This window comes from Heptranchias perlo, chromosome 24, assembly GCF_035084215.1.
Source record: "Heptranchias perlo isolate sHepPer1 chromosome 24, sHepPer1.hap1, whole genome shotgun sequence".
Lineage (NCBI taxonomy): Eukaryota > Metazoa > Chordata > Chondrichthyes > Hexanchiformes > Hexanchidae > Heptranchias > Heptranchias perlo.
In genome coordinates, this window is record NC_090348.1 from 49272273 (window position 1) to 49287042 (window position 14770).

A 14770-nucleotide genomic window follows, 5' to 3' on the forward strand; every position below is an offset into this window, starting at 1 on the left:
TTCCTGTCACGCTTCAATTTCCTGTTTATTACACTGAGCCGTGATGCAGTTTTCCTGGCTGAAAACTAGGTGGCGCTGTAGTGTTCATTATACTCATCCCTGATTGGCTGACTGGGTCATAAGAACATCAGAAATAGGAGCAGGAGTGGGCCAATCGGCCCCTCGAGCCTGCTCCGCCATTCAATAAGATCATGGCTGATCTGATCCTAACCTCAAATCTAAATTCATGTCCAATTTCCTGCCCGCTCCCCGTAACCCCGAATTCCCTTGACTTCGATGAAACTGTCTATTTCTGTTTTAAATTTATTTAATGATGTAGCTTCCACAGCTTCCTGGGGCAGCAAATTCCACAGACCTACTACCCTCTGAGTGAAGAAGTTTATCCTCATCTCAGTTTTGAAAGAGCAGCCCCTTATTCTAAGATTATGCCCCCTAGTTCTAGTTTCACCCATCCTTGGGAACATCCTTACTGCATCCACCCGATCAAGCCCCTTCACAATCTTATGTTTCAATAAGATCGCCTCTCATTCTTCTGAACTCCAATGAGTCGAGTCCCAATCTGCTCAACCTCTCCTCATATGTCCGCCCCCTCATCCCCGGGTTTGACCGAGTGAACCTTCTTTGTACTGCCTCGAGAGCAAGTATGTCTTTTCTTTAGTATGGACACCAAAACTGTATGCAGTATTCCAGGTGCGGTTTCACCAATACCTTATATAACTGCAGCAATACCTCCCTGTTTTTATATTCTATCTTCCGAGCAATAAAAGCCAACATTCTGTTGGCCTTCTTCATCACCTGCTGCACCTGCATACTAACTTTTTGATCTTCTTGCACTCGGACCCCCAGATCCCTTTGTACTGCAGTACTTTCCAGTTTCACGCCATTAAGATAATAACTTGCTCTCTGATTTTTCCTGCCAAAGCGCATAACCTCACATTTTCCAATATTGTTTTGCATCTGCCAAATCTCCGCCCACTCACCCAGCCTGTCTATATCCCCCTGTAGGTTTTTTATGTCCTCCTCACTCTCCACTTTCCCTCCCATCTTTGTATCATCTGCAAACTTTGATATGTTACACTCAGTCCCCTCCTCCAAATCGTTAATATAGATTGTAAAGAGTTGGGGACCCAGCACCGACCCCTGCTGAACACCACTGGCTACTGGTTGCCAGTCCGAGAATGAACCATTTATCCCAACTCTCTGCTTCTTGTTAGATAACCAATCCTCCACCCATGCCAGAATATTCCCCTCAATCCAGTGATTCTTTATCTTGAGCAATGATCTTTTATGTGGCACCTTGTCGAATGCCTTCTGGAAGTCTAAATACACTACGTCCACTGGTTCCCCTTTATCCACCCTGTACGTTATGTCCTCAAAGAACTCAAGCAAATTTGTTCGACATGACTTCCCCTTCGTAAAGCCATGCTGACTTTGTCCTATTAAATTCAAAATTTTACCCACCACAGATGTTAGGCTAACTGGTCTATAATTTCCAGCCTTCTGCCTACTACCCTTTTTAAATAAGGCTGTTACATTGGCAGTTTTCCAATCTGCTGGGACCTTTGCCGAGTCGAGAGAATTTTGGAAAATTTTTACCAAAGCATCCACAATCCTTACTGCCGCTTCCCTCAAGACCCTTGGATGTAAGCCATCAGGTCCAGGGGATTTATCCACCTTGAGTCCCATTAATTTACTGAGTACCGATTCCTTAGTGATTTTAATCGTATTTAGCTCCTCCCCCCCTACAGCCCCCTGTTTGTCCAGTGTTGGGATATTCTTAGTGTCCTCTACCGTAAAGACTGAAACAAAATATTTGTTCAGCATTTTTGCCATCTCCATGTTTCCCACCATTAATTTCCCGGTCTCATCCTCGAAGGGACCTGCGTTTGCCTCAGCCACCCTTTTTCTTTTTATATAACTATAGAAACTCTTGCAATCTGTTTTTATATTTTTTGCTAATTTATTTTCATAATCTATCTTCCCTTTCTTAATCAATCCTTTCGTTACTTTTTGCTGTCTTTTGAAGACTTCCCAATCTTCTATCCTCCCACTAAGTTTGGCTACCTTATATGTCCTTGTTTTTAGTCGGATGATATCCTTAATTTCTTTACTTAGCCACGGATGGCTGTCAATTCTTTTACACCCTTTTTTCCTCAGTAGAATATATATTTTTTGAAAGTTGTAAACTCACTCCTTAAATGAACACCACTGCTCATGTACCATCTTATCCTTTAATCTATTTTCCCAGTCCACTTTAATCAATTCCGCTCTCATACCATCATAGTCTCCTTTATTCAAGCCCAGTACGCTTGTTTGAGAACCAACCTTCTCACCCTCTAATTGGATATGGAATGTAACCATGTTATGGTCACTAATTCCAAGGGGATCCTTAACTCGGACGTGATAAATTAATCCTGGCTCATTACACAGGACCAGGTCCAAGGTTGCTTGCCCCCTTGTAGGATCAGTTACATACTGCTCAAGAAATCCATCCCCAATACACTCAATAAACTCTTCCTCAAGGCTACCCTGCCCAATTTGATTTGTCCAGTTAATATGATAGTTAAAATCCCCCGTAATTATAGCTGTTCACTGATTACATGCCCCGACTATTTCCTGATTAATACTTCTTCCAGCAGAGTTGCAACTAAATAGGAGGCCTGTATACGACGCCCACAAGTGTTTTTTTCCCCTTATTATTCCTTATCTCTACCCAAACTGTTTCATTATCCTGATCCTTTGTCCCAATATCATTTCTCTGTATTACAGTGATTCCTTCCTTTATTAACATAGCCACCCCACCTCCCCTTCCTTCCTGCCTGTCCTTCCTGATTGTTATATACCCTGGCATATTTAATTCCCAGTCGTTGTCACCCTGCAGCCATGTTTCTGTAATGGCCACAAGATCATACCCATACATAGTTATTTGTGCCGTTAACTCGTCCATTTTGTTACGAATGTTATGTGCATTCAGATAAAGAACTTTCAAAAATGTTTTGTGACACTTAATTCCTGCTTTTTCCTTTTTTAACACTTTACATTTTACTCCATACCTTCTGTCCCTTCCTGATACACTTTCCTCTGTCTCCCTGCTCAGGTTCCCAATCTCCTGCCACAGCTTTGATGCTCGGTTCATCGCCTTACGCCTTCTAGTTTTTATTTTATCTGTCGTGCTGAAAGTACACTTTCTTTCCACTGCTCTACGCTTTTCCTTTTCACTTGTTCTTGAACAACTGTTTGTACTATTTGTATTGTAGATTTCCCCTGGGTCTTCCCCTCTCATGCTGCTCTCAATTTTATTCCCTTCTGACTCCCCGCTCAGGTTCCCATCCCACTGCCACTCTAGTTTAAACCTTCCCCAACAGCACGAGCAAACACCCCCGCGAGGACATTGGTCCCGGTCCTGCTCGGGTGTAACCTGTCACGCTTGTACAGGTCCCACCTTCCCCAGAACCGGTCCCAATGTCCCAGGAATCTAAATCCCTCCCTCCTACACCATCCCTGCAGCCACGCATTCACCCTGTCTATTCTCCTGTTCCTATACTCACTAGCACATGGCACTGGTAGTAATCCCGAGATCACTACCTTTGAGGACCTGCTTTTTAATTTATCTCCTAACTCCTTAAATTCACCTTGCAGGACCCCATCCCTTTTTTTACCGATGTCGTTGGTACCAATATGGAGCACGACTACTGGCTGTTCACCCTCCCCCTCCAGAATGCCCTGCAGCCGCTCCGTGACATCCTTGACCCGAGCACCAGGGAGGCAACAAACCATCCTGGAGTCACGTTTGCGGCCGCAGAAACGCCTATCTGTTCCCCTTACAATTGAATCCCCTATCACTATAGCCCTGCCACTCTTCTTCCTCCCCTCCTGTGCAGCAGAGCCACCCGTGGTGCCCCGAACCTGGCTCTTGCTGCTTTCCCCTGATAAGCCATCTCCCCCAACAGTATATAAAGCAGAATATCTGTTTGAGAGGGAGATGGCCCCAGAGGACTCCTGCTCGACCTGCCTGGTCCTTTTGCTCTGCCTGGCGGTCACCCATTTCCTTTCTGCCTGCGTAATCTATACCTGCGGTGTGACCACCTCACTGAACGTGCTATCCACGATAGTCTCAGCATCGCGGATGCTCCACAGTGAATCCACCCGCAGCTCCAGCTCAATTTTAAACTTTAAAATTGAGCTTAAACAGTTGAAAACAATATACACGAGATTTTAAAGAGATTAACCCTTAAACTCCCACACGTACCAAACTCTCAGCAGTTCACACTCATGTGATCACCTCCAGCCTTGGCACTCCCAGTCCCCTTGAAGGTCGACAGGTCAAAGGTCCACAGGTCAAACTCCACCAGTGGGTCTCCCCGGCTCCATTTTGCTCCTTCCCCATTTTCCGCTCCAATGTGGGTCCCACTCCCACTGGGCCTTTTACTTTGAAGGCCTGTTGCCAGCGGCCCCCCGGCTGAGAGCCCCCGACCTGCCCACAGTGACCCCCAACCACAGTCCCTGCGTCCCGGGACTGACACGACAGAAGCTGGGCTCCCACTGAGCGGGAATGGGAATGGGAACGGGAACGGGAAAGGGAATGGGAACGGGAAGAGGCTTTCGGTTTCTCAGGTGTTTTAAGCCCTTTGAAAAATATGAACAAGGAAATTTCAGAACCTTAGAGCCCGTTCCTGCCCCTGGGAAATGGCTTTTGGTGAAGTGGAATCCCCACAGGGTTAATCCAGAATGGGAAGCTCTGTATTGTTCACTGTTCCAAACATATTGGGTGTCAGGTTTGGCTCAGTGGCAGCACTCTCACCTCTGAGTCAGGTCATCGGGTCAAGAACAACTCCACAGACATGAACACACAATCGAGGCTCACACTCCAAATGCAGAACGGAGGGTCAGTACTGAGGGAGCGCCGCACTGTCGGAGGGTCAGAACTGAGGGAGTGCTGCACTGTCGGAGGGTCAGTACTGAGGGAGCGCCGCACTGTCGGAGGGTCAGAACTGAGGGAGTGCTGCACTGTCGGAGGGTCAGTGCCGAGGGAGCGCTGCACTGACGGAGGGTCAGTACCGAGGGAGCGCTGCACTGTCGGAGGGTCAGAACTGAGGGAGTGCTGCACTGTCGGAGGGTCAGTGCCGAGGGAGTGCTGCACTGTCGGAGGGTCAGTACTGAGGGAGTGCTGCACTGTCGGAGGGTCAGTACTGAGGGAGTGCTGCACTGTCAGAGGGTCAGTACTGAGGGAGCGCTGCACTGTCGGAGGGTCAATACTGAGGGAGTGCTGCACTGTCGGAGGGTCAGTACTGAGGGAGCGCTGCACTGTTGGAGGGTCAGTACTGAGGGAGCGCTGCACTGTCAGAGGGTCAGTACTGAGGGAGCGCTGCACTGTCGGAGAGTCAGTACTGAGGGAGTGCTGCACTGTCGGAGGGTCAGTACTGAGGGAGTGCTGCACTGTCGGAGGGTCAGTACTGAGGGAGCGCTGCACTGTCAGAGGGTCAGTACTGAGGGAGTGCTGCACTGTCGGAGGGTCAGTACTGAGGGAGTGCTGCACTGTCGGAGGGTCAGTACTGAGGGAGCGCTGCACTGTCAGAGGGTCAGTACTGAGGGAGTGCTGCACTGTCGGAGGTGCCGTCTTTCAGATAAGATGTTCGAACCGCGGCCTTACCTCCTGCTCAGTTGGACGTAACAGATCCTACAGCAGTACTCACGGAAGAGGAGGGAGTTCTGGCCAACATTTCTCTCTCAACTGTGTGCAGGAGGCCATACCCAGCACACAGGATCTCCAGACACACTCACCTCACACACTCATCTCATGCTCAGCTCACCTCTCCTCACACACTCACCGCACACACTCACCTCACACACTCATCTCATGCTCAGCTCACCTCTCCTCACACACTCACCGCACACACTCACCGCACACACTAACCTCACACACTCATCTCATGCTCAGCTCACCTCTCCTCACACACTCACCGCACACACTCACCGCACACACTCACCTCACACACTCATCTCATGCTCAGCTCACCTCTCCTCACACACTCACCGCACACACTCACCTCACACACTCATCTCATGCTCAGCTCACCTCTCCTCACACACTCACCGCACACACTCACCTCACACACTCACCGCACACACTCACCGCACACACTCACCGCACACACTCATCTCATGCTCAGCTCACCTCTCCTCACACACTCACCCCACACACTCACCTCACACACTCACCGCACACACTCATCTCATGCTCAGCTCACCTCTCCTCACACACTCACCGCACACACTCACCTCACACACTCACCGCACACACTCATCTCATGCTCAGCTCACCTCTCCTCACACACTCACCGCACACACTCACCGCACACTCACCTCACACACTCACCGCACACACTCACCTCACACACTCACCTCACCTCACACACTCACCTCACACACTCACCGCACACACTCACCACACACACTCACCTCTACTCACACACTCACCTCACACACTCACCGCACACACTCACCTCACACACTCACCTCACACACTCACCGCACATACTCACCTCACACACTCACCTCATGCTCAGCTCACCTCTCCTCACACACTCACCGCACACACTCACCGCACACACTCACCGCACACACTCACCTCACCTCACACACTCACCTCACACACTCACCTCACCTCACACACTCACCTCACACACTCACCTCACACACTCACCTCATCTCACACACTCACCGCACACACTCACCTCACACACTCACCTCACCTCACACACTCACCTCACAAACTCACCTCACACACTCACCTCACCTCACACACTCACCGCACACACTCACCTCACACACTCACCTCACACACTCATCTCATGCTCAGCTCACCTCTCCTCACACACTCACTGCACACACTCACCGCACACACTCACCTCACACACTCACCTCACCACACACACTCACCACACACACTCATCTCACACACTCACCTCTCCTCACACACTCACCTCTCCTCACACACTCACCCCACACACTCTCCTTACACACTCCCCTCACACACTCACCTCTCCTCACACATTAACCTCACACACTCACCTCTCCTCACACATTCACCTCTCCTCACACACTCACCTCACACACTCACTTGTCCTCACACACTCACCCCCACATTCACCTCACACACTCATCTCACACACTCACCTCTAGTCAAGCACTGTCCTCACACACTCACCTCTCTTCACACGCACTCACACACTCAACTGTCCTCACACACTCACCTCATGCACTCATCTCACAAACTCACCTCCCCTCACACACTCACCTCACACACTCACCTCCCCTCACAAACTCACCTCTCATCACACACTCACCTCTCCTCACACACTCTCCTCACACACTCACCTCACACACTCATCCCACCTCACACTCACCTCACACTCTCTCCTCACACACTCACCTCACACACTCACCTCTCCTCACACACTCACCTCCCCTCACACACTCACCTCACACACTCACCTCCCCTCACACACACACCTCACACACTCACCTCCCCTCACACACTCACCTCCCACACTCACCTCTCCTCACACACTCACCTCACACACTCACCTCCCCTCACACACTCACCTCACACACTCACCTCCCCTCACACACTCACCTCCCACACTCACCTCTCCTCACACACTCACCTCACACACTCACCTCACACACTCACCTCTCCTCACACACTCACCTCACACACTCACTTGTCCTCACACACTTCTGCCCTCATTTAGTGACACGGTCATACCCGAGTGTGCTCTCAATGCCCCTCTGCCCGCTCCAGCTCACCCCGGAGATAGAAGCCTCTGAGCGGGGAGCCCAGGAGTGGGAACTGGTTAACTGGAAATCATTAACGGAGGGAATTGCAGGGTCCGCACGCAGGGAGCAGCATCTTACTCCCAGAGACAGGAGGCGGAGAGCGGTCCGTCTTCAAACCACTCCCACTCCGCTCTCCTGGCTCACAGACTCTCCACACGGGCACCGATGGGCGGCTCTCCCCGAGATCCCTCGTCCCACCTTATCCGGCAGGAGATTAAATGCTGAAGGTTATCAGGGACAGAGAGTGAGGATCATCAGGGACAGAGTGAGGATTATCAGGGACACAGAGTGAGGATTATCAGGGACACAGAGTGAGGATTATCAGGGACACAGAGTGAGGATTATCAGGGACAAAGAGTGAGGATCATCAGGGACAGAGAGTGAGGATCATCAGGGACAGTGTGAGGATTATCAGGGACAGAGTGAGGATTATCAGGGACAGAGTGAGGATTATCAGGGGCACAGAATGAGGATTATCAGGGACACAGAGTGAGGATTATCAGGGACACAGAGTGAGGATTATCAGGGACACAGAGTGAGGATTATCAGGGACACAGAGTGGGGATTATCAGGGGCAAAGAGTGAGTAATATCAGGGACACAGAGTGAGTATTATCAGGGACAGAGAGTGAGGATTATCAGGGGCACAGAGTGAGGATTATCAGGGGCACAGAGTGAGGATTATCAGGGACAGAGTGAGGATTATCAGGAACACAGAGTGAGGATTATCAGGGACAGAGTGAGGATTATCAGGGACAGAGTGAGGATTATCAGGGGCACAGAGTGAGGATTATCAGGGACAGAGTGAGGATTATCAGGAACACAGAGTGAGGATGATCAGGGACAGAGAGTGAGGATTATCAGGGACAGAGTGAGGATTATCAGGGACAGAGTGAGGATTATCAGGGACACAGAGTGAGGATTATCAGGGGCACAGAGTGAGGATTATCAGGGACAGAGTGAGGATTATCAGGGGCACAGAGTGAGGATTATCAGGGACAGAGAGTGAGGATTATCAGGGGCACAGAGTGAGGATTATCAGGGACAGAGAGTGAGGATTATCAGGGACACAGAGTGAGGATTATCAGGGACAGAGAGTGCGGATTATCAGGGGCACAGAGTGAGGATTATCAGGGGCAAAGAGTGAGTAATATCAGGGACACAGAGTGAGTATTATCAGGGACAGAGAGTGAGGATTATCAGGGGCACAGAGTGAGGATTATCAGGGGCACAGAGTGAGGATTATCAGGGGCACAGAGTGAGGATTATCAGGGACAGAGTGAGGATTATCAGGGACACAGAGTGAGGATTATCAGGGGCACAGAGTGAGGATTATCAGGGACAGAGAGTGAGGATTATCAGGGACACAGAGTGAGGATTATCAGGGACAGAGTGAGGATTATCAGGGACACAGAGTGAGGATTATCAGGGGCACAGAGTGAGGATTATCAGGGGCACAGAGTGAGGATTATCAGGGCACAGAGTGAGGATTATCAGGGGCACAGAGTGAGGATTATCAGGGCACAGAGTGAGGATTATCAGGGACAGAGAGAGAGGATTATCAGGGGCACAGAGTGAGGATTATCAGGGACACAGAGTGAGGATTATCAGGGACAGAGAGTGAGGATTATCAGGGTCACAGAGTGAGGATTATCAGGGGCACAGAGTGAGGATTATCAGGGACACAGAGTGAGGATTATCAGGGACACAGAGTGAGGATTATCAGGGACACAGAGTGAGGATTATCAGGGACACAGAGTGAGGATTATCAGGGACACAGAGTGAGGATTATCAGGGGCAAAGAGTGAGTAATATCAGGGACACAGAGTGAGCATTATCAGGGACAGAGAGTGAGGATTATCAGGGACAGATAGTGAGGATTATCAGGGACAGAGAGTGAGGATTATCAGGGACACAGAGTGAGGATTATCAGGGCACGGAGTGAGGATTATCAGGAACACAGAGTGAGGATTATCAGGGACGGAGAGTGAGGATTATCAGGGACAGAGTGAGGATTATCAGGGACAAAGTGAGGATTATCAGGAACACAGAGTGAGGATTATCAGGGACACAGAGTGAGGATTATCAGGGACAGAGAGTGAGGATTATCAGGGGCAAAGAGTGAGGTTTATCAGGGACAGAGTGAGGATTATCAGGGACAGAGTGAGGATTATCAGGAACACAGAGTGAGGATTATCAGGGACAGAGTGAGGATTATCAGGGACAGAGTGAGGATTATCAGGGGCACAGAGTGAGGATTATCAGGGACAGAGTGAGGATTATCAGGAACACAGAGTGAGGATGATCAGGGACAGAGAGTGAGGATTATCAGGGACAGAGTGAGGATTATCAGGGACAGAGTGAGGATTATCAGGGACACAGAGTGAGGATTATCAGGGGCACAGAGTGAGGATTATCAGGGACAGAGTGAGGATTATCAGGGGCACAGAGTGAGGATTATCAGGGACAGAGAGTGAGGATTATCAGGGGCACAGAGTGAGGATTATCAGGGACAGAGAGTGAGGATTATCAGGGACACAGAGTGAGTATTATCAGGGACAGAGAGTGCGGATTATCAGGGGCACAGAGTGAGGATTATCAGGGGCAAAGAGTGAGTAATATCAGGGACACAGAGTGAGTATTATCAGGGACAGAGAGTGAGGATTATCAGGGGCACAGAGTGAGGATTATCAGGGGCACACAGTGAGGATTATCAGGGGCACAGAGTGAGGATTATCAGGGACAGAGTGAGGATTATCAGGGACACAGAGTGAGGATTATCAGGGGCACAGAGTGAGGAATATCAGGGACACAGAGTGAGGATTATCAGGGACACAGAGTGAGTATTATCAGGGACAGAGTGAGGATTATCAGGGGCACAGAGTGAGGATTATCAGGGGCACACAGTGAGGATTATCAGGGGCACAGAGTGAGGATTATCAGGGACAGAGTGAGGATTATCAGGGACACAGAGTGAGGATTATCAGGGGCACAGAGTGAGGAATATCAGGGACACAGAGTGAGGATTATCAGGGCACAGAGTGAGGATTATCAGGGGCACAGAGTGAGGATTATCAGGGCACAGAGTGAGGATTATCAGGGACAGAGAGAGAGGATTATCAGGGGCACAGAGTGAGGATTATCAGGGACAGAGAGTGAGGATTATCAGGGACACAGAGTGGGGATTATCAGGGACAGAGAGTGCGGATTATCAGGGGCACAGAGTGAGGATTATCAGGGACACAGAGTGAGGATTATCAGGGACACAGAGTGAGGATTATCAGGGACACAGAGTGAGGATTATCAGGGACAGAGAGTGAGGATTATCAGGGGCACAGAGTGAGGATTATCAGGGGCACAGAGTGAGGATTATCAGGGGCACAGAGTGAGGATTATCAGGGACACAGAGTGAGGATTATCAGGGACAGAGAGTGAGGATTATCAGGGGCACAGAGTGAGGATTATCAGGGGCACAGAGTGAGGATTATCAGGGGCACAGAGTGAGGATTATCAGGGACACAGAGTGAGGATTATCAGGGACACAGAGTGAGGATTATCAGGGACACAGAGTGAGGATTATCAGGGACACAGAGTGAGGATTATCAGGGACACAGAGTGAGGATTATCAGGGACACAGAGTGAGGATTATCAGGGACACAGAGTGAGGATTATCAGGGGCACAGAGTGAGGATTATCAGGGACACAGAGTGAGGATTATCAGGGGCACAGAGTGAGGATTATCAGGGGCACAGAGTGAGGATTATCAGGGGCACAGAGTGAGGATTATCAGGGACACAGAGTGAGGATTATCAGGGACACAGAGTGAGGATTATCAGGGACACAGAGTGAGGATTATCAGGGACACAGAGTGAGGATTATCAGGGACACAGAGTGAGGATTATCAGGGACAGAGAGTGAGGATTATCAGGGGCACAGAGTGAGGATTATCAGGGACAGAGAGTGAGGATTATCAGGGGCACAGAGTGAGGATTATCAGGGACACAGAGTGAGGATTATCAGGGACACAGAGTGAGGATTATCAGGGACACAGAGTGAGGATTATCAGGGGCACAGAGTGAGGATTATCAGGGACAGAGTGAGGATTTTCAGGGACACGGAGTGAGGATTCTCAGGGACAGAGAGTGAGGATTATCAGGGGCACAGAGTGAGGATTATCAGGGACACAGAGTGAGGATTATCAGGGACAGAGAGTGAGGATTATCAGGGGCACAGAGTGAGGATTATCAGGGACAGAGTGAGGATTTTCAGGGACACGGAGTGAGGATTATCAGGGACAGAGAGTGAGGATTATCAGGGGCACAGAGTGAGGATTATCAGGGACAGAGAGTGAGGATTATCAGGGGCACAGAGTGAGGATTATCAGGGACACGGAGTGAGGATTATCAGGGACAGAGAGTGAGGATTATCAGGGACAGAGAGTGCGGATTATCAGGGACACAGAGTGAGGATTATCAGGGACACAGAGTGAGTATTATCAGGGGCACAGAGTGAGTATTATCAGGGACACAGAGTGAGGATTATCAGGGACACAGAGTGAGTATTATCAGGGGCACAGAGTGAGGATTATCAGGGACAGAGAGTGAGTATTATCAGGGGCACAGAGTGAGGATTATCAGGGACACAGAGTGAGTATTATCAGGGACAGAGTCAGGATTATCAGGGACACAGAGTGAGGATTATAAGGACACGGAATGAGGATTATCAGGGACACAGAGTGAGGATTATCAGGGTCAGAGTGAGGATTATCAGGGACAGAGAGTGAGGATTATCAGAGACAGAGTGAGGATTATCAGGGACACAGAGTGAGGATTATCAGGTCACAGAATTTTGATTATCAGGGACAGAGTGAGGATTATCAGGGACAGAGAGTGAGGATTATCAGGGGCACAGAGTGAGGATTATCAGGGACAGAGAGTGAGGATTATCAGGGGCACAGAGTGAGGATTATCAGGGACACAGAGTGAGGATTATCAGGGACACAGAGTGAGGATTATCAGGGACAGAGAGTGAGGATTATCAGGGACAGAGAGTGAGGATTATCAGGGGCACAGAGTGAGGATTATCAGGGACACAGAGTGAGGATTATCAGGGACACAGAGTGAAGATTATCAGGGACAGAGAGTGAGGATTATCAGGGACAGAGTGAGGATTATCAGGGACACAGAGTGAAGATTATCAGGGGCAAAGAGTGAGGATTATCAGGGACAGAGTGAGGATTATCAGGAAGACAGAGTGAGGATTATCAGGGACACAGAGTGAGGATTATCAGGGACACAGAGTGAGGATTATCAGGAAGACAGAGTGAGGATTATCAGGGACACAGACTGAGGATTATCAGGGACACAGAGTGAGGATTATCAGGGACAGAGTGAGGATTATCAGGGACAGAGTGAGGATTATCAGGAACACAGTGTGAGGATTATCAGGGACAGAGTGAGGATTATCAGGGACACAGAGTGAGGATTATCAGGGACACAGAGTGAAGATTATCAGGAACAGAGAGTGAGGATTATCAGGGACAGAGTGAAGATTATCAGGGACACAGAATGAGGATTATCAGGGACAGAGTGAGTATTATCAGGGACACAGAATGAGGATTATCAGGTCACAGAGTTTTGATTATCAGGGACAGAGTGAGGATTATCAGGGACAGAGAGTGAGGATTATCAGGGACACAGAGTGAGGATTATCAGGTCACAGAGTTTTGATTATCAGGGACAGAGTGAGGATTATCAGGGATACAGAGTGAGGATTATCAGGGACACAGAGTGAGGATTATCAGGGACAGAGTGAGGATTATCAGGGGCACAGAGTGAGGATTATCAGGGACACAGAGTGAGGATTATCAGGGACAGAGTGAGGATTATCTGGGGCACAGAGTGAGGATTATCAGGGACAGAGTGAGGATTATCAGGGACACGGAGTGAGGATTATCAGGGACAGAGTGAGGATTATCAGGGACACAGAGTGAGGATTATCAAGGACAAAGAGTGAGGATTATCAGGGACACAGAGTGAGGATTATCAGGGACACAGAGTGAGGATTATCAGGGACACAGAGTGAGGATTATCAGGGACACAGAGTGAGGATTATCAGGGACACGGAGTGAGGATTATCAGGGGCACAGAGTGAGGATTATCAGGGGCACAGAGTGAGGATTATCAGGGACACAGAGTGAGGATTATCAGGGACACAGAGTGAGGATTATCAGGGGCACAGAGTGAGGAATATCAGGGACAGAGTGAGGATTATCAGGGACAGAGTGAGGATTATCAGGAGCACAGAGTGAGGATTATCAGGGACAGAGTGAGGATTATCAGGGGCACAGAGTGAGGATTATCAGGGACAGAGTGAGGATTATCAGGGACAGAGTGAGGATTATCAGGGGCACAGAGTGAGGATTATCAGGGACAGAGTGAGGATTATCAGGGACACAGAGTGAGGATTATCAGGGACAGAGTGAGGATTATCAGGGGCACAGAGTGAGGATTATCAGGGGCACAGAGTGAGGATTATCAGGGACCGAGAGTGAGGATTATCAAGGACACAGAGTGAGGATTATCAGGGACAGAGTGAGGATTATCAGTGGCAAAGAGTGAGGATTATCAGGGACACAGAGTGAGGATTATCAGGGACAGAGTGAGGGTAATCAGGGAAAGAGAGTGAGGATTATCAGGGGCACAGAGTGAGGATTATCAGGGACAGAGAGTGAGGATTATCAAGGACACAGAGTGAGGATTATCAGGGACAGCGTGAGGATTATCAGTGGCAAAGAGTGAGGATTATCAGGGACAGAGAGTGAGGATTATCAGGGACACAGAGTGAGGATTATCAGGGACAGAGTGAGGATTATCAGTGGCAAAGAGTGAGGATTATCAGGGACAGAGAGTGAGGATTATCAGGGACACAGA